Source organism: Manacus candei, unplaced genomic scaffold, assembly GCF_025592945.1.
Source record: "Manacus candei isolate 608988 ecotype Guabito, Panama unplaced genomic scaffold, ASM2559294v1 h1tg000131l, whole genome shotgun sequence".
Classification (NCBI taxonomy): Eukaryota; Metazoa; Chordata; class Aves; order Passeriformes; family Pipridae; genus Manacus; species Manacus candei.
In genome coordinates, this window is record NW_026138179.1 from 446,487 (window position 1) to 467,796 (window position 21,310).

General features: G+C 42.5%; 1 protein-coding gene across 5 annotated transcripts in view; it reads right to left on the reverse strand.

Moving 5' to 3' along the window:
• Positions 1-21,310, reverse strand: part of NUP93 (nucleoporin 93) — a 77,763-nt gene that overhangs the window by 39,606 nt on the left and 16,847 nt on the right. Inside the window, exon 1 of one of the 5 annotated variants that reach the window (XM_051771232.1) lies at positions 2,884-3,045. The exons of the other annotated variants lie outside the window; for them this stretch is intronic. The gene's annotated coding sequence lies outside the window, so the exon portion shown is untranslated. Of the gene's footprint in view, positions 1-2,883; positions 3,046-21,310 lie in introns of those variants that run through there. 5 annotated transcript variants of the gene reach the window in all.

Below are 21,310 nucleotides of genomic sequence, written 5' to 3' on the forward strand. Positions count from 1 at the left end.
CTCAGGAGCACAGTTATCCTTCTGCTCCGGTGAAAAGAAAAGCCAAGCGACATCTTCCAGCCTCCATCTGCGTCTCAGGCAGAGCGAGGCACGCAGAGAACACTCGCTGCCTCCGAGGGACAACGCCTGGTTCAGAGACATCAAACCCCTGTCAGCACCGGGACTGCGACAACCCAGTCACACCAGGATGCAAATCCTAAACCCGGCATAGGTGGCTCTCCCCAGCGCTGCACCTCCACAAAGGGGTTTCCCCGAAACATTTCTGTTGCATTTTGAAGTCTCCTTGGAAAAAACCCACACAGGGAAAGCAAACCTTTCCCAAGTTAAATTTACTTTATTTCGCTGATGGCGACTAATGCTACAAAGAAAGGGCCAAGATTACATGCATTGTAATGTGAAGAATATTTTTTTTTTAAATACACACTGGCACGTCAAGAAAATGTGCAAATTCCAAGTTCAGACCTCCTAAATAACATGAGATGATTTGGCAAAATCATCCACCCGAGGTTAAAAAAATAAGCCCACATTAGCTAGCCCATTCTTTTCCAGTATTTGTAAATAAATCATAGCTACACTTTGTTCACCTAACAGATATTTTCAACATGGCAGCGTGTCCCTTGGAATAAAGATAAATATTTTACTGACAGTGAAAGCAAGCAATTTGGAGTTCATACATGTCATGATTTCTTTAAATCCTCAATTTAAACATGCCGTGGTCTTTAGAAATGGTGTTTCCTTTCTACATTACTGATACATTTCACAAAGTTAATTATTTAAATTACCTATGAATTATTAATTACAGATCATTAAACTAAGAAACAGAAGTCTGGAATATGCCTGTAATAATTACAGAATGTATACTTAAAAATGTTAGACATTATAAAGCTCAGAGAGAAAGGCATGTATTAAAATTCTCAGCTGCAATAAATGATATGTTACCACAAATACTTTACCCTTTCTCAGCTTATTTCTCTCTTATTGTGCAATAAACCTAAGGTTTAAACTTTCCAGACTTGGGGCACGAGACCGGTGTGCTGAGGATACACCAGAGACAATGGGTTTCCATTTTTCTCCCCCGGCTCTACTCCACCCTGGCTAAGGAACTGTCTAGCAGTGCATGCCTTTATTTGTGCTTTGCATTAACAAGGCACACGAGCCTTCGGACTTCAATGTAAATGAAATGTCAAGTCCAGATGCTGCCAACAGATATCAGGGCAAACCCTGCCATAAGAGACCTACAGCTAATTATTCATTGCGGTGCCTCAGTCATTTTCCCATACATTAATTTATGGAGCTTAGTTGAACTCTGTCTCCCACCCACTTCAGACAAAGGAAAATAATTTGCCACACTGTACCAACTGCAAGGATAACCGAGCTGTCTCCCACACAGGGTCAGTGGGGATGGGGTGGCTTCCTCCATCTTTTTACACATGCAAACCACACATTTCATTGTCCTTTATGTGATTTCTTGCTGAGCTGCTTTTGTGGCAAGACCCCCTCCCTTTGCACAGGTAATCTGGTTGAAGAGAGACAACTTTTTGGCCGTGCTATGCCTCTGTTCTGTGTCTCCCCTTCTGAGCATTTCTCAGTTGACAATAGGAAGTGCAGAACATGGCAATTGGGCACCTTAATACCTGGGGAGGGAGCCCCAAAGGAGGCAAATCACCTTCTGCTGCAAGAACCCAGGTGCCATCCCAGCACAGCACGGTTTATTAAACTGCTTTTTTCCATACAGAAAAATAGAATTGAAAGGAAAGGAGAAAAAGCAGCCCACCCTCTCTACTTTTGTCCCAATACCAAAGGCAGGCAGAACTGCCAGTTTGCATGCAGCCTCTGAGTCCTCAGATCTGAGAGTATTAAATCAGCTGCCACCCACCCAGCTAGTCACGGCCACCACATTTAGATAAATGTTAATTCCCCGACTGCTTCCCTTGACTATGATTTTACTGGCTTAACCCCTTTCATAATGTATCCTATTCACTTCAAAGAGAGGTGGGATCTAGGCTGCAAACTCCAGTTGACTAAGCAAATATACTTCACCACCTCAGTCAAGAAACTAACAAAAAAAGCAAATCTCTGTCTTCATTTACTTTGTAAGAGTAAAAACATTTTCCTATTTTCATCCCATATTTGAAATCCTTACTTCAAAATAAAATTAAAGAAAGTTTAGTGTGTCTTCTAAATAAATCATAACTGCATCTGTAAGAACAGGGGAAACAGAGTGGACCAGTATCTTTGCACGACAATGAAAATCAAGAGGTAAAAAACCCCATATAATCAAGTAGCATCTTTATTTTTTGTTTAAAATACTTCCATAGACTTTTCATAGCCTAGGGAAGAAAAAACAGGCATAAAGGCATTCAGAAAGTTATGCTACTGTATTTCTGCTTAAATGAAAAGCAAAGTCAGCAATGTCAAGAGGGTCTTTAAAACACAACACAAATGAAACCCAAAGCAGACGCTGGACTGCCCCACCCAACAGCTGCTCGAGCAAAGAACATTGGAAGGTAAAGGCACAGACCTCCAGGTTTCTTTTCTGAGAGCAAAGGACCATTTCTCCAAAACTACCCACCTGTTCTCTTTTATTACTCACCTACAAATTTAAACAACCTGCAGCAATAGCACAAAGAAAAACCTCCATAGAAGACACCTGAAGGAAAACTCTCTCTTATCAAAGCAAGCTTTTTACCTTCATTTTATATATTTTAAAAGACAGACATTCCTACCTGTAGATCTCAGTACTGAGGAGTTACAAACCTGTTAATGCTGGCTGTAACTGCCACACTTCAGCTGCCTGGTATTAAGGCTTACACAGCTGTATCTCTATTAATGTTCAAGTTTTCTCATCTTAAAAAAAAAAAAAAAAAAAAAGAAAAATCAAACCTGCAAGTCCTGAAATGGCTGAGACAGTCAAGAGTCCAGCAAGACAATAAGAAAGCAGCTGCTTTCCACGGCTGAACACCACTGCCTGCAAAGCATCTATATATTTTTTTCCAGTGGTGCTTTATTCAAATTCTAGGGAAAGCATCAGTCTGAAACCAGTAACTGATGGGAGTAACAGTTTATAGGTTACAGAAGGATATTTTATTGTTAACGGACTGTACCATGTAGGAATTAGGAGGGGGTGAGGCGGCAGGAAGGCAAGAGGAGAGAGATGCTACTATTTTTTTTCCCCGAGCCACTGCAATTACTCTGATGTGAATTTTTGATGACTTCCGACATATTGCATGGTTAATAATCGTTTCAGCTGTCATGTTTGGTTAATGTGGAAAATGCATTTGCTGCATTGTGATGCAGCACTCCAGCCACAGATTGTAACACCAGTTGTGAAGCTATTCCCTTAACTGAGCTGCATGAATTTGCACATACCATGAGGCTGAAATAAATGGTAGTTTGATTTTTATACAGCAACAGAAAGCTCCTGCCATTTTAGACCTGCAGAGCTGTTGGTACAACTTGTACAGGCATATAATTTTACTGCATATTAATTGGTGTTGATGTTCTTTAAAGGGGAGCTTTGATTCTCCATTGTTTTGCTGGGTTTGGTTGTTTAGCAGTTAAAAGACTGAGATCCTATTTACATTAAACATCACTCTTGTAGCTTTGAACAGGTTATTTAACTGTAAGCCTATATCCATCAATGAAACTGTCAGCACTACAGAAATGCAGCCCTGTTATTCATACAGGCTCAACCTACTTCCTCCATGCCATACTTAAGAATGTGTGTATACATAACCTTGTCTTACAAATATTGCACAAGAGGGGCGAAAATAAAATGACTGCACGTGAGGGGTGAAAATATGCTGCTCACATTCAAATAACGAGGATTTGTAAAATACCACTTCTTCACCTACACTTCAAACATCAAACAAAAAAGTATAAGGTTACATAAATACTAGCCTGTGCCTTTCAGTGTCACCAATAGAAAAACAATGCTGCAAGCAATCGTGCAATTACAAGAGGAGATGTAAAACAGCAGAGATGAAACCATGCTAAGAGCCAGTCACCCGATGATTAAAGTCAGGCCAGTGTATTCCAGCAGTCAGGTGATGGTGCCATCATTACAGTGCAGAAAGCCACGGAAAAATCGAGAAACAGACCACCCCCATCTTAAAGAAAAAAAATTAGAAGCACCAAAGGAATAAGGAATGCATTTTCTAATATGCAGAGTGTAAAACCACGGAGAAGCATTCCACAAAACGTGTGTCTAACACTATTGGGAAGTTACTGCCACAAGTCCCAAGTGCACATTTAACCCATGGTGCCAACCCAGCTCCCATCTGCAAACTGCTGGTGACACTCCCAAATTCAGTTCTTCTTAAATTCCAGAACAACAGCCCTGCTGCAACAGTACTGCATTTCACAGTTCAGTAACTCTGCTCACAAAATGCACGTCTCATATTTGCAAACACAGACACACAAAAAAATCCAGACTTGGGATGTCTACGTATAATTTAATGAAGGACAAAAAGCTATCAGGAGAGTGTTTTACTGTGCTTGAACACCGAGGTATCTGCAGAATCACCACCAATACCACCAATTCATTATTTCCATTTCTGTTTTAATTAAAACAACACTGCAGGGGTATCTCTTGGACATGAAGTATCAGTAAATATGGTGCAGGATACTTTATATAGACAAAAAAAATGAGTCTTTGAATTAACATTGTACTCAGTTTGGGAGCAATTCCCATCAACAGGGTTAAGTCTGTAGAAGGTGCTCTGTGGTTCAGTCTCACCTACCTCAAAGGCATCACTGTGCACTTTGCACAAGTCAAAGTCTCACAAGTGGCAGAGCCATTTTTAAATAAAATGTATTTTGGCTTTGAAACTAGCAAACTTGATCCTAGGGATGGTTTTTCTCAAACCACTGCAAGGAGCAAACCCTCCCTGCTTGTGACCACATGAACACGGTACCGAATATCTGAATCCTCCTACCAGGCACCTCAGGAGTGGGTAAGACAGGTCCAAATCCCATGTTCTTAGTGGTAAACTGCAGTCAGTTGCATTGCAGGGAAAACCACTGATCTAGACCAGCTACACCCCACAGTGCAGGCCAAGTCCCTTCTGGGAGAGGAAGGGTAATGCATTTGCAGGGATAATTTAACTCTGGCATTCCTCCTGCATTTCCGAGCATCCACGCCTGGCACCGTCCCTGCTGCCGCGCTCACCTCGGTCACCTGCCGCTCACCTCACACACACTGCTCTGCTTTTGGATGCCTTCTCCCCCTGCTTACCTCTACTTTGCATAACCCACTAGTGGTGCAGAGCCAGGAGCACAGAGGCCACACAGAGTTTTTGCTTTCTAGCCAAACCCTGAAACAGGTAAAGGTACCTGGAGAGACAGTCGGCTCTTTAGGACAGGCTGCAGCCTCGCCAGGGATTTCAGGAGCACAACTATCCATCTGGAGCTGCTAGCCACAACTTTATAGATGATGCTTTTATCAACATTCTCTATTATTTTCTGGCCATGTAATGTTACTGCAGAAGCTACTCTCAACTGCAGAACTACGCATTATGGACCAGCACAATTAGATACATATACTTTGTTTTACATATTGCATTGCCAGGGAAAGCCTTCCCAGTGTGGCTCAGCACAGCACTGCCTCCCCTTGCCTACGGATTTCTTAAAGCAACAGCTTTGAGGGATATGAGCAGAAAGTCCTCACCCCAAATGGCTGTTAGTGTAAACAGCCCCGAGTGGTAACCCAGCTAAGATGTCGGAACTGCTATCTGTTCTTCACTGGCAATCAATTTAGTGGAGCGTTCAGTCAGCTCACGCATCAATCACTTCTGCACTCTGATGTGACTCTGGGAGGAGAAGGGGGAAAACTACTGTTCAGGGCTGCTGGGCCACAGCTCAGGAAAAACATAGAAGTCTTCCTTTACAGTAGAAAGCATCATATCTCTAAGAGAATGATGAAGCAAAGAGAATGCAGAAGCTGTTGGAATAAGAATATCCTTCTCTGTGTCAGGATCATTCTCTCACTCCATCTCTGCGTGTCCACAAGGATCTCCTACCTTGTCAGGTACAGCTGCATCTCTGGAGTGAATGAGATTCCTTCTACCATGATGGCAAAAATCAAGAGATGCAAACACCCCTACCTTAAAAAAACCCCCAAACCCTAACCCCTGAAACGTGCTAGTAGTCTGCCATCACTGCTGTCTTTTCAGTCTTGCACTGGACAGGGTTAAGGGGGAGATTAGGAACAGCATCCCTAGCTAGCTCTGCTCCTGTATTAGCTCCTTTTTGAAGTCCTACAGCTTCAGTGCCTGCCATTAGCCAGCAAAACTGAGGGGCATCACTGGCAGCGAGTTATAAGTGATAGGTAGTGCTCCTTCCCAAAAATCTTTTCTTCTCTGCTTAACCCAGCACTGTAGCAGCAGCAGCAAATACTGCACTGTCATACTGGGTCTGGAGAGTGCCTGAAAGCATTCACTGCTGCCCTCTCTGCAAGGCTGGCAGGGTGATTATCCAGCATTAATGACAGGCAGGGTCTCTCTCCAGAAGCAAGGCTGTCACACCCAGCACGCTGCCTCTGCCTTCAGCTCTGCACACTCATCCTCCCCCTTCAGAGGGATGCAGAAAGAAGAGCCAGAGAGTTCAGGAGTTTGTGCCAAGCAGACTGTGATGAAGAGAAGAGGAAGAAAATCCAGGCTAGCACTTTCACATCAATACAGTTACATTCCCACGCAAACAGTGAAGAGCAAAAAGTCAGGTGGGTTGAGTGTATTATGATGCTACTGGCCTACCTAGCATGGAATTTGGGCTTTGTGGCAAAGGGTTAACTTTCATGGATTAAGAGAATAGGAGCCATTCATAATCAAAGCAAAAACTAAAAGTGGGAAGTGACCACCTCCAGTAACACCTGTACCATCATCACAGACAGCTATCCTTTTGCAGAGAAAAAATCACCAACACAGCCAGACAGAGTTGCCAGCTTATTACAGAGCTCAAAGGAGAGCTGAGTTTCAACACAGCTTTCTGGAACTAATTTTGCACCAACCAAGAGGCAGGATGTAAAGACAGTGAGTGGGAAACAGCCCTGAGAGCACTGATCCAGGAGCAGTGCTTTGTGTGACCAGGCGGATGCAGGGGAAAGAGAAACACAAATCCTGTAAAACTACAAGAGTGATGGTCCCAGGCAGGGGAGAGGTGGGGGAAGCCCAGCCAAGCAGAGAGGATTAGCACCAACACTGGCAGTGCTGTTCCTGCCATCCACACCCCAATTAGTGGTATCATTTGTCAGGATGAATGGGGAACTTGCACTCAATTCGGCAATTTGACAGAGTGTCACTGAACTACCTCCCGTCCATATTTATCCAAGAGGCAAGTGCAGGAACCAGTTTTAATTAGAGCCTGCTTAACAAAGAACCAAGGGTATTACCCATGCTCTCACCATCAAGTGATAATTGAGATGTAATCGTTTAAACAAAGCGCAACAAGTGTCCATTTACCCAAAGCCATTGTTAAATACCCACTAGGAGATTATTTTCAAAATTATAATGTGCCATGAATATGCAAACCACTTTCCATCTTTAGCATTGAAAAGAATAATCACCTTAAAAAAACCCCACACCACCAAAACCCACAACTGGAAGCCAAACAGCTATTTTGCAGCAGAATTTGAGGAGTGTTTTAAATATGCCAATGCTACTTTAAAAGGAAGGGGGGAAAGAAGTGATGGCTCTGCTTTGGGGCCATTAAGCTCTGTCTGGAAAGCCCTCTTTTGTACAGCATTAGCGGGCTGTGAGTCTGTAATTATGCAGAGAATGTGTTAATTTTTAATTCAGATTGCTAACCCCTTTTTTTATGTACAAACCCTGCACGTCAATCCCTCCTGCAGATGACTGTAAGCACCAACACGACCAAATTCAACCCTTGGTGGTAAAAGCACGCTCTCCCTGGGAGGTTTGGCACTGCACGTTGGAAAGCAACTCAACTCTGTAGTAAAATAGCTCTTTTACCAAACTGTCAGTGGCAAGCAAATCCTCTCGACCCACAGCCTATTGAACCAGAACCGTATGGCCACTGATATTCACACCCTCATTCTGGCATTCTTCTGTCTAGCTACTGCATTTCTTCACACAGCTTCAAAGGATGCAGAATTCCCACGTCCCTCCCGTTCCCAAACACAGGAAAGCAGGGGATGGGGAAGTTAACCTCCAACTGCCTAGAGCCCTACACCAAGTTAATGGCTGTCAAACACTAAGCCCAGCTTTCATCTCGGCTGACTCCTCCACGGAGGAACCTGACTTAAGAGTGTGCTTTGACACAGTCCAGCAATGAATTATTAACTCCGTTGGAAGCTGCAAAGCATCAACCAGGAGCAATCCTGAGCCCTCTGCCATGATTAACCAGAGTGCAATTATCAGTGCTCCTGCTGCTCACAAAGTGCCTCCAAACTCCCCAACACACACAGGCCAAAAGGCACCACACAGGAATGCACATCCACATGTATGAAAGCAGAAACAATTCTGTGCTTTTACCTTTGTTGCTTCAGGGTTATGTTATCAGCTGTGAATGGTCTGAGAAAAGAAAGCTCTGCCTTGCCCCCTTTATTACAGCAATTATACACGGACTTGTGTCACTGAAAGAAGAGTGACACATGCAGAATCAAGCCCATATTCTCAATTTCCACAGCAATTCAATCCATGCAATCATGGAAACTTGCCTGCCGATTCAGAACCATCCTTTCCCACCTTACATCACGCAGCAGAAGATGTTTCCAGCCCAGGGTGTGACTGCACACATATCCAGAAGCAGCTATGGCTCCCAGCCTGCTCACCAACAGTGCACAGATGAAGACAGGCTCATTCACCCCTTACAACCATGAGTGCTGCCCCAAAGGGTGTCCCTCTGAAAGGCATGGGGACCATCCTGCAAGTTGGATGTAATGCATGGGCCTCCAGCAGCACCCCAACATTTAGGAAGAACAATTTGCTCAGCTCTCTGCCAAAGGAATCCAGACAGCTCCCTCATTAAACCACAAGGTGCCAAGAGGCAACAAACACTAGCAATGGGCCTAAGAAGACCTGCTGAATCCCAAGATGCACAGGGATGTCTGCTTGGGATGGGATGCCATGCAGTTCTGAAATCAGCAGTGAAAAGGCAGGGTGAAGACAGCATTTTAGGTTTTCCTCAGCAGAGAAGCTAAACTGGTGCTTTTCCTTTAATTACAGCTGCCAGCTCTGAAGAAAGTGGCACTAGAACTGCTGGCCAGCATGGGAAACGAACACCCACGAGCACACTGGTTAAAATGAACCACAGCAGTGCATGGCTGCCTTGTCAAACCATCCTTGTATTTCTCATAGGGAAAGTACAACTGAAATCAGTATTGGCATCTTGGCGTGCTTAATTACAAGTCAGGTCTACTCTATTCAGGTCTTTGTACTGTGCTCATTACAGTAATATCCAAGTGCCTTCCAGTCCTGCATTAAGTGACATGACTAACATCTGTCACACACGGTTTGTTCTCTTCTCCCTTTCCTGGAGGACTGGAAACACAAAGTTCAAGGGGATCACAGAACAGCCAGCAGCTGGGAAAGGAAATTCCTCCAGCCCTGGCTCATACAGAGCATGTGCTGGCCATGTCTGCTTGGTTAATTGTTTAATATCATCGTCAGCAGCACGATGATTAAGAAGCTGTACGTATTAAGAGCACCAGGTCTCCTCCCAGCAACATTTCCATGCAGGAGTGACAGGATTGGAAGACAAACAAAAATCTGTCCTTTGTGTACCAAATTAAGTCATTTGGAGTTTTATCACTTCATTTCTTTGCCTGAACCTCCTTGCCTTGTCATCTTACATTAGACAATACTGCAGATACAACTTCCAGCAGAGGAAATGCAAGTGTCCATCTGTTGAGTTTGACTAAAAAGGACAACAAAGGTATAAACAGCTTATCCCGACCCTAAATCCCTTCCAAAATGCACCACATCTTACAGCTACAGAGGTTTCACCTGGATTTCAAACGGAGAAGACTGAAGTCAGTAATTATTTCTTATGTACTCTTTTGCCTTTCACCTTTCCCAATGATCCTCCCTCTGTGTATCTTTATCTTTTTGATTTTGAAAAGTACTTATGTCACCCTTGCTTCCAAGTTATTACCCGGTAGTTCTTTGCAAAGACAGTGATGAGGACTGAGACAGCTAGAGAACGGGAAGAGCTAGGAGGAAAAGAACTGGGAGGGATCAAATCTGAGAGCTCAGCCAAGATGATGAAGGACTGGCACTGCTACATGTCTTAAAGTCAGCTAGCTGTGGTTAGGCAGATGTTTCCAGTAAAAGTGAACGCCTGGAGAAAAGTCAAACTCAAGAACATAAACTTGGTGGAGGATTGGGAACAATGGGCTGCAGGGGATGAGACTGGCCACCACCTTCTCCCAGTTTGTCCAACTAAAGCTCCACAACTGCAGGTAACAGAAGCCCACTGAAACTGAGGCACAAACTGTTAGATTAGGAAAAAAGCAAGGACTCATAGCAGGCAAGTGAGGGGAATACATGGAGCTTTCATTTAATGCAATGTGCATAGCCATACAAAATGGGGATTAGTCTTTCACAAAAAAAGAACAACCTTTTCAAGTGTACAGATAAAGAGACTCTCAGGAATGGACAGAGGCTGACTCAGAAAACTATTAAAAGGACAAAGTGACTTTCAAATAGAGGTCATTAGTTCAAACATGCACTAGATCAGTAGTGGCCAAGACTAAAGCATCTAAAGACTGATTAGTGGTGTAAACAAAAATGTGTTGTTAATCCTTCTTGAGCTCCTGCTACCCAAGAGCCAATATTCCAAGTTTACTGCAGAATTTACTTTCTGTCCAGCCCCAGAGGAACAGAGAGGGCTTAGTGGGCACCCAGACACCGAGTGCCTGTCCCCACAGTCACTGCAGCAATGTGACAGCTGCACTGCTCCATTGGTTTGAAAGGGGTAAGTCATTTTTTCTGGTTATGCCCTTCTACCTGAGTGTGCTCACCAGTTTGTTCCTGGATACACATCACCAGACACTGCACTTAACAGCACCCACTCAGCACATCAAGATCATACTGCAGGTTTTGGGTGCTATTTTGTCAGAGAATTTTTCTGTGAAATTACTTTGCTGACTAATTAATGTCATACAACCTATGTGTTCAAGAGAAATGGAGAGTCCAAACATCATTTACCCCTTTCTCCCAACACTGACCAGAAGAGGCTCCAATTATCCCCAGAGATCTCACAGGCTCAGACGTGTCCACTAGGAGAGGCCTTACTGCAGAACATCCTTCCAGAAGACACCCAAAGAGGGCAGACAAGATTCCAAAACACACATTTCACTAATGAAAAGCAGTAAATGCACAATGTTTAGAACTCAGGAGGAACATCCAGTAATGCAGCTGCTTTAACTTCAGTCATCGAGCACAACTTAGGTGTTTGCCCTCTGTCTCCACAGGGAATTGCAGCTCTGATACCACACCAGGCTGCAAACCAGAGACATCCAGTGAAGCATTATCCTTCTCACCACTATTGGGCACAACATCACAGGCTGCAGATGTATTTACTGGGGAGTTTGGGTCAACCACTTTCCATTTACTATTAATTAAGCAAACACACACAGCAGCTTCAGTAGTACAGTCAAGATTACACACATCAATGCATACTTTTAAATAAAAATATTAGCTTTTACTCAATTATGATGTAACATATTATTTATGTACTATTACTGAACTAGGGTTCTGCAAATAACATTAATTCCTGTGTGTATTTACTGGAAGTAAGGACATGCTGGAGGCAAAGATAAAGAATACTTGATTTCCTTTAATAAGAAAATTTTATTAATATTTGTTCCAAACAAGATCCTCCAGCTGCTGAAGTTGAACACTACCCAAAATGCATTTTCCCTAGGGTCCTCCATTATCAGGAAAGGCCTTTCCTGCAAGTCCATGTACACTTTGAACAGATTGTCTTTGCTATCTGATTTGAGAGCCTTGGGTGTTCTGCATTCAAGGAATGCAATCAAATCCTGCCCCTTCCAGGTCTTCTGGAACACCTATTAATTCACCCCTCTGGAGAGAGGGAGTTTATCATCTCTTGCAATTGCTACAATCTAAAAAAGTAGAACAGGGCAACTTAATTTGGCACTGCAATTATTTAAAGTCTATAAATAATCGTTGCCATAGTGTTAATTAAATGGCTATATGGTAACATCCTTTCTTTTCTACCTTTTAAAGGTAAACTCTGATTAAGTCAGGTAAGCTGGGACCATGCCATACAAGAGTCCATGGAAAGGAGCACAAATGCTTAGAAATTGTGTTGTATACTTCACACAAAGATGAGCTGGAAATCCAAAGCAGCTTGTTATGTTCTCTGTTTCCTTGGTATGAAAGTGGAGAGACTCATTTCCAAATTGCTTCATTGTTTGTCACCCAAACTCAAAATTTTGAACAATCACCATAAAATTCAACAGACCAGCCACAGTAATTGAATGGATCTGAACTGCATAGGGAAATGAAATCTGTAAGTTTTTTTGCAACATCTTTGTACATTTTAGAAATATAGTGAACAATGGTGACAATCACCTCTACACAGAACGATTGGATCTGGCAGATTACTGAAACAGGGGAATGGAGAAGGTCAGATCAGAGAGGAAAGAAACACTAATCCCAAAATATTCCATGGCAGAAAAGAAGTCAATTTTAACACAAATATCAGCACAAGCTTCATCTCAGTAATTACACCATTCACACGAGCATTTGCTCAGAAGTGGAGCAATTGCTACTACTCTCCAGTGAGAGAAAACCATCTATTTTTTTTTGGCAAAAGTATCATACTAATTTCTTTTAAAATGGTAGACTCAAACAGGCAATAACCCTACCTTACAAAATCTTATTATTTAATGGAAAGCTGAAATGATAGGAAAGGGACTGCAGCAAGTCTTGGCTACAAGTCTACGTGAGAGATTAAATAACGCTCAGAACAGTGGCCAGAGGGCAAACTCTTGGATTCTCACCTTTTGTCAACTGTTTCCCCCCACATTTGGGAGAGCAGAAAGCTGTTCTGGTCTCCCTTCATCTCCAGTACTTACTTCCAGCTGCAGTGAAGTCTTTAGGCTTTGTACAATTACTGTTCTTCATGGCAGGTTGTAACAAACAGCAAAACTACCTGACAGAACCAGATAGCTGAAAACATCATTCTCCACCACAAGTGTGGTCATGCCACCACCCAAAACCAGAGACATGCATAAACCAAAACAAGCTTAACCCTCTCTGTTTTGTCCCTCTGTCTTCTTTCCAGCATCTCCTACTTCAGAGGTTCATTTCAGCATGTGAAGGTTAACAAATACAAAACAAGGAAACTCAAGACTTGTCTATTTATCTTTTTTTTTTTTTTAAATCCCAACCACATTAGTACTTTTGGATAGACAAATTATATTATAAATGCAGGATTTCAACGTTCTGGCACCAAGCCAACATTTTAATGGACATTCAAACACTAACTAAGGAAATGGTTGTGCATTAAGCCTACCAATAAGTCAACAATCAATACTTCAGTACTGCAGTAAAAATACAATGCACCCTTTATAACTGCATCTGCTCTCATCCTTCTTTGTCAAGCTCAGCTCTAAATAAAAGAAAAAAATAAGAGACTCTTGAAACAAGAAGTGAAGCACATACTATTTCACAGCCAACAAGTATTTATCCTGAAGTCTAAACCTAATTGGTCCTCTGAACTGTACAGATTTTTGGTTTTCAGCTGTGTACTGACAGGGCAGAAGAGTCAGGAATAAAAAGGACAGAAGTTCAGACACAAAATTAATCAAGCAGGTCAATAGGTAAGAGCAGCAAAGTAAAGAAACCTCAGACATCTAAGCCCCAAGCAACTGCAGATTAGGAGCTGGTTCCAACTTTATCTCCAAAAAGCATCTCAGTCAAAAGCAAACAAAAAAGAATCCCATCAAAGCATACTAACATTTGGATTTTAATCCAATTCATAGATTTGAATTGCCTGCACAACATCAGTCCTGCATGATCCCTCTCAACAGATCCTATCAGTTTGATCAAATGAAGCCAAAGGCAAGCTCTGCAGAGTATGGGATCTGGACACCCTCTGGAAAGCATGGGCATCAGGCAGTATTGCTCTGCCACAGAACAAATGTTTTAAATTTAGTTAACACTGGCTTCCCATTCAAAGCCATGGCCATAATGCTGAGCCACCACTATATTTCTTAACAGTGCAAAAAATCCCACAGCATTTGGATACTTGGAGCAGCTCCCTGTGTCTGCAGAAAGCTTCAGGGTGAGTCTGTTTTTCAGGAAGAAATGGTGGCAGACATTGATCCAACCCTGTGAAGCTTGAACGTAAAAACAGGAGGACAAAACCAATCAAACTGATAATTTTTATCTCCACAGCCTAGTAAGCTCAGTACTGAAATGGAACTTCATCATGGAACAGCTAAGCCAGTGTAATAGCTTGGGTAAACAAGCCAACCAAATTCTCCATTTTCTTCTCCAAGTCTGCAAATACACAGAGGGAAACAGAGAATGATTGTTTCAGAAATCCCTCCACAGATCCCTCACGTTTATTTGCTAAAACTATCTTGCATCCCCGGGGTTTCAGCTATAAACAAGCACAGAGCTCGGCTGGGAATCTGGAAAGACTTTTTGCTGATATTTTGAAGTCAGGGCATCTGCATCTTGAGGTTGAGCTCTGCAAGAGCAGCCAATGCTGCAGGTCTGGCAGCCAAGGGGCAGGAATACCCAAGTCCTCACAGACCCCAAGAGCAGTTTGCTGGTGCAAGATCCAATTCAGGAGCTGGGTAGGTGCCCAGCAATAGGCCAGGCCAGACTTCTCATCACTAGGTTTTGCTGCTTCATCTCACTCTCTCTACATCAGGCACATCGTAAATAATCCATCTCAAGTGACAGTCACCATGCTACAAAATACTGCTGCATAAAATTATTATATTGGGTAGTAGCAGCAGCTGTATTGACCAAAGTTTTAGCCTATGACTCTAATCAACTGCCAGGTTACAGGGGTTTTGTGTGGCCACAACCCAGGGCACAACCAATTGTAGTCTTAGCACAATTTCAGCTCAGAGGAGTTGAAGATCTCCAGTCCAGACTGGAGGTGTCTTCAGGATTAAGGGGAGGTTTCAGCAGTGGACAGGTGTTTGTAGCACAGCTTCAGTTCCTTGTTTCAGGTGGGGAAAGGAGCTCTGCTGACAGTCCATGGAGCACAGGGGCAGCCAAGGACTGTGCTGCCCAGCACTGCCAAACCAGGAAACTACTGATGCAGACAAACAACCTTATTTTTTACAAGGTCTGGTATCTGAGGGAGGGAAGTTGGAGGTCAGTTAAACGCTGTCAAATACTGATCAGGGCTGTGAACAATAGAGGTCTCAGAAAATGGTAAATGCAACTCTTATTTCTCAGCTGAAGAAAATGATGCATAGGAAAGCATTTCTTGAACTCAAAGTCAAGCATGAAAATCATGACAAAAATTGGATCAAAATCCAGCTTTCCCAATTTCCTGCAATGAAAAGCAGCTGCCACAGAAGGCCGTTTTCTAAGTAAATATACACATCAGGGGGTGCCAGTCAGGCATGGATCCAAAAATTCAAGGGTCAGGTGCTATTCAATATTTGAATCAGTGCAATAAAATGCTGCATAAATATTTAAACTGGCATTCCTGCTCCAAAATACTCTTGGAACGTATTTCAGATGCTTGCTTTCAAAGTTGGTAACAGACATTCCCTTCTTCCTTCTGTCCTGCAGAATCTCTGAAATAAAAAAACCGTTCCCTGTTCATCCCCAGCACCTCTGACAGCAGTTTGGTGGTTTGATTTCAATGTGCTGCTTTCAGTCAGTCAGTACAAATGGATGAATCTCAAGTGCTGAAATCCTATATCCTTGGCTCTTTATGAGCTCTTGTTCTAAATCCGCCCTCCATTCCCCTGAAAAACCGAAATAAAAAACCGAAACCCAAAACTCCAGCACACTCTCCATTTTTACACCTCACTTAGAGCCTCTGGCTTCAAAAGCTAAATGCTTGGGTTCCATTTTAGTTGTTCTCACAAAGTGTGCTATAAACCAAGGTAAAACACAATTTGTCATCAGACACATTTGTTTAGATCTGAATATAGATGTCAAGAAGTCAAAGTCAAGTAACAAATGCATTTTGATATTCCATGTGCAACTGAACCTCTTAATTGTTTTAGCTTGACATAGAAAAAAATATCATGCCAGTCATTAATATAAGTTATGATTATGAGCTTGTAGGGCAACATTTCCCTGTTGTTGCTCACTGCCTGCTTTTAAAGCCCCTGCTTTTAAACCACGAGACAGTCAAAGAGCTGGAAGCTGCTGTAACTGGAGGCAGAAGCAATGCAGATGTGCACTGCCAATAACCCACCTGGCTGCACACTCTAACAATTCAATACACTGAATTGCAGCTCTGCTGGAGATTCCAGTCCTGAGATCTCCACAGTTACACTCAATACTGATTTGCATGAACCTGCTCCTATTTCAGCCTTCATTTCCCTGTGCTTCTATATCCTAGGCCTGTCAGTGCACCTATGCTCCAAAACAGCTGAAGCTTATCTTGAAAAGAAAGCTAAAAACTCTTTTAAAAGATATTTCAACAACACATTCTAAGAATCACTAAGGCTTTTTTGCAATAAACACAAGTACTGACCACAGAAATTTGACATGGTAGCAATAGCTTGTTCAGCAGATCCTTCTAGTAACACCTGTGCATGTTCTTCAGAGATTAATGGGAAAAAAATCCCAGATCTAAATCATACCCAAAAAATAAGGAACAACAGACAGTTCTTCCTGTTTTATTTTTGCTGGGCTATCAGAAGTAACAATTAACTAAATATTTGATATTAATGCAAAAGGAAGCTCTGATGATCCCACAGGTAAGATTACTCTGATGGAGTGGATGACTGTGCATCAAAAGGCACTGAATTCATACAAACACTTCAAAAGGTAGCACTGCACTTCAATCATTTACACTCACCATGGCCCTGGAAAAGAAGAGCCCAAAGGAATCGGCTGCCAGACTGTCAGTCTGAGTAAACAAGATTTAGTCTGTGAAGCGACGCCCATCAATGGCAGTCACATTCATTAACACACTGCACTGATTTCACAAACGGTACTAGAAAGGCCAGCACTTCAGCCTTTCAAACCTGGCACTTCTCAGGGCCATCAACCTCACCCTGAGCAGCACCACTCTGCCCACGTGGAGGCCTCTCTGCCGGAGGAAGAGGTTCCCACTCATGGTACTGACAAGGTGTCACTCCTGATTTGCTCTGGAAGCTGGAAGTTCATTTTTTAAGATAATTAGTCGATACTACACAGCAAGGCCAATGATCCAGTGCAGTAACTGTAGCAAAGGGTTGTTTCAAGAGGTAAAACATTTGAGTGAAATAAATCGATAAGCTCAGGAGTTATGTTTAAATGCTGAGGTCCTGCCTAGCTACACTGCCTCCACAAATCCACTATTGAACAGAACTCCTCAGCTTCTCAAAGAAGTGCATTAACGACACTTTCAGCTTACAAAAACAAATTGCAGCACTTGCTGAAATATAAATTGTGAAAGAAACCAAAAGCCCTTTTCTTTAGTCACACGTGACAGCAATTCAATTTCATTGTCTGCTGCATGCATTCTCCGTAAGGCACAGAGGTACAGGATACTGGGCATGACACTTTTCAATATATCATTCTGGAACTTCAGCTGGGAAAAGGATGAAATCAGCAAACCATTGCCACTGACACCAGAAAGAGCCTCACTAATGCAAAGGCACAGCCTGCCCAGCTCTCTCTGCTCTGCAGAGACATGGACAACCAGACTGTAACTCCTGCCCCAGATGCTCTGCTGCTTTAACCTGCTTAAAGTCAATTAACCAGCATATAAGAGAGTGCAGGAAACCCCATTCCTTTATAAGTGGTGGCCATCCTTCTCCTCCTTCAGCATCTGACTCTTTCCAGTTTCAAAGTTTCCATGTCGAGGTTCATGTAAAGCATCAGAAAAATCCTCATTTTTTTGCTGGATGGCCATAACTATCCAGCACCTGTGCCACAAGACAAACACTGCATTTGCAAATCCAGCACCAGGGTGTGTTCCTTCCTATAGATGACACCAGCCAGGCGTGCTGAAGGCAAAAGGATCCACCTCGGAGGGCTGCATAAAATCCACAGATATAGAAACTCCCCGGGGAGATGAACCCTCCCTGGATCCTCTGGGGCACTTCCCACATGCAACATGTTCTGCTGAGCTGTCTCTGCAACGACTCCAGCCTTTGAATTGCGCTTCCCACCTTCCTCTCTGAATATGTGGTTTCAGGCAACGTTTGTTGCCAGGATGCATTGCTAATACATAATATATTGGCTGAAAATTAGTATTTCATCTCAGAGAGAAAATGTTACAGGCACTTCTTCAGCGGCAATGCACGCAGAAGAGTTTGAGCAAGAGATTTTGTAAGACAGATACAGCAAACCTGTAACCAAGAGAAGACAGACCTACTGAGACAAACAACTAAATCCTGCCCTTTAAGACACACTGCAGATTCAACCCCCTGCAGGAAGGAGATCTGTTCTGCTATTCTGCTGCAAAAGAACCTTATTTCTTAAAGCCAGCAAATACAGTAACCCAGAAGAAAGAAGGAAAGAAGTTACCAAGTTAACAATTCTGCTACAGTGACTAACAGGGACATAACTGAGTGACAAGTTAGCCATGGCCTCTTAGCCAAAGATTTTACACTATGAGCTGATGGGAATCATTCCCTGCTCAGCTCCCCCCTGCTCCAGCAACGAGCCAGAGGATGTGTCCACCTTGAGGGCTTATTTCCATAATTCACTAAGTCAAAAGCTCATGAAAAACAGACACCAAGGTTTTTCTCAGAAGAGGGGGGAAAAAAAGAAAAAAATCAAGAGGACATTAGCAAAGGTAGAGAAAGCATCTAAGGGTATGAAACCACAGACAAACAACAAAACATTTAGCATAACATTAACTAATGACACACAGCACTGTTATGCACTTCATCCTACCAGCAAATGAGAAGCCAAAACATTAACCTCAAGTCAAACAGCAAAACAAAATTAAGTGATGTTGATACAGTGTATCTGTTCAGTAGCAATGAACTACAAATTTTCTAAACAAGCCATTTTCTACCTTGAAAAAATTAAATCAAGACAGATGGGTACTAAAAGAAATACTGCAGGGTTAGCTCTGTAAAAAAACCTGAATCAAACCAGAGTACAAGGTCCAAATGTGTAATTCCACAGTGGGATAGATCTTTGCATCCAGCTTCCAGCACTTAGCTTTCAGGAGGAGCTAAAGATGGTCACAGTTTCTTTTAGTCAAGAGAATGGTGAGTCTTTTGACTACTGCATTAGTGCTTATTTCAGAGTCATTAAAGCCTTCAGGTTTTTGTATCTACTTAACAGACAAAGTAAAAGGATTTAAACTCGCATTTTTTGCTACAAGCCTTGGGGCAGGAGAGGAAAGAAATAATGAATGTTTCAGAGTTACTATATGGTAACCATAGCAGGCAAAATCAATTACTGCTCCAAGGATCTGGAGATAACATGCGAGTTCCCACTCATATGTTTGAAATGTGGTTTGGTTATTCCCCCCCCTCCATTTCCTCCCCCACTTGTCTTCAGAAATGTCTTTTCTCATACATTAGAATCTGGCCCAAAGAATCCTACTGGCTTGCAAGCACATTTAGAGATAAGGATTTGTCATGATACTGTATGGTATCCCCACCTGTGCACTCCCACTTATCCAAGATTAAAATCAAATCCTTCACAGATTACTCCTCCTGCCTTTCACACCGGGTTTGGCTACACTGAACATCGTTATCAGGAAAACCAAACAACAATGGGGTGTTATCAAGAACACCATGTGAGCTGGACAGCCACCCTCAGAAGGGAAACTGCAGGGCAGACCTGGGGAATCAGCAAAAGCATGAGGTGGGAACACTTTGGGGATGAATAACGTTAATAAAAAGGAATCAAGAGCTGGTACTTTAAAAGTCTGTGAAATAAGTGTTCCAGAAAGGGCAGATCCAGAAATCCAGTTCATACAGATCTGAACAAAAAGGAAACTATGTCTGGTTAAATGATGCCAAGCTCAAAACCAATAAAAGGAAATAAATTTTAACATAATCTGTAATTGGATTGTGGAACTTACTACCACAGGAAGATGACAAGGCCAAAAACATAATGGGATTAAAAACTGACTCAGTCTGTATATGGATATTGACAGTATCTACAGCTGAGCTTAACACTAAAATTGAGGAAAGAATTATTATTCCTCGTGCTTCAGGGAGAGCCAGTCACTAACCACCAGGGAACAAGGAGATGCCTAATAAAGCAAGCAGATATCCCCATGAACATCTCTGTCAGTGCTTCTCCTCTGAGTTATCTGGTGCTGACAATAAGCACGTAAAGGCAACCAAACAGATCGGTCCCAAATGTGGTCTAAGAAATCAACTATGACAGATTTAGTTTCAGCTAATCCTGTATCAAGTCTAGGATAGCCAACTGAAGCATTCAAAAGGGTTTAATAAAGCTGCTGAAACTGAAATTAAGCACTGAGGTGTTTCCTGCTGTCTTTCCTCATCCACCAGCCTATGAACAGCACTCCTGTAACACTGGCAAGCCTTCCCTTTGCTCGCTCAAAAATAGCACAAGTTAGAAAACCTCTCTTCCCTTTTCCACCTCTACCCCACAGTAAACACAGGAGATAACACAGAACCCAGAAATTGCTGCTTCAAAAGCACAGTCCACAGAGACTTCCACTGCAGTCACAACAGCTGGCAACATGCTAACTCATTCCTCTATAAAGTTATTTTAAAACTAAATCTCTCCAGCCTTCTCAAGCCTTTTTTACCAAGCAACAATTAAGCATGCTGTTCCAATTAACTTAAAAAATAATCTGTTAGCTGTGGTTCAAAATGCTGCACAAGCATGTTGGAGCTTCTGGTGGAAGCACCATGCATCTTGCATGCTTGCTGAGATACAAGTAAAGGAATGGTACAGAAAATTTCCAACTTATGTCCCTTAAGCTTCTTTCACTCATTTTCACAGGCACGGAAAACCAATGAGACATTTCACAATAACTGCTTTTTGTTTTAACAGAAGTTTAATGATTTAATTCCAAGTAAGCAAACAACCCTTTTGCACCCAAAATACTGTCAAAACAGAGACCTGAGTAAAGAGCAGGGAGGAGGCAATAGATGAATCCAGAGCAGAAAAGCAAAGGGAATAAACACAAGTGGAGTAAGAAAAAAAATGAGAGATGAAGAAAGATGAGAAATAAAGGA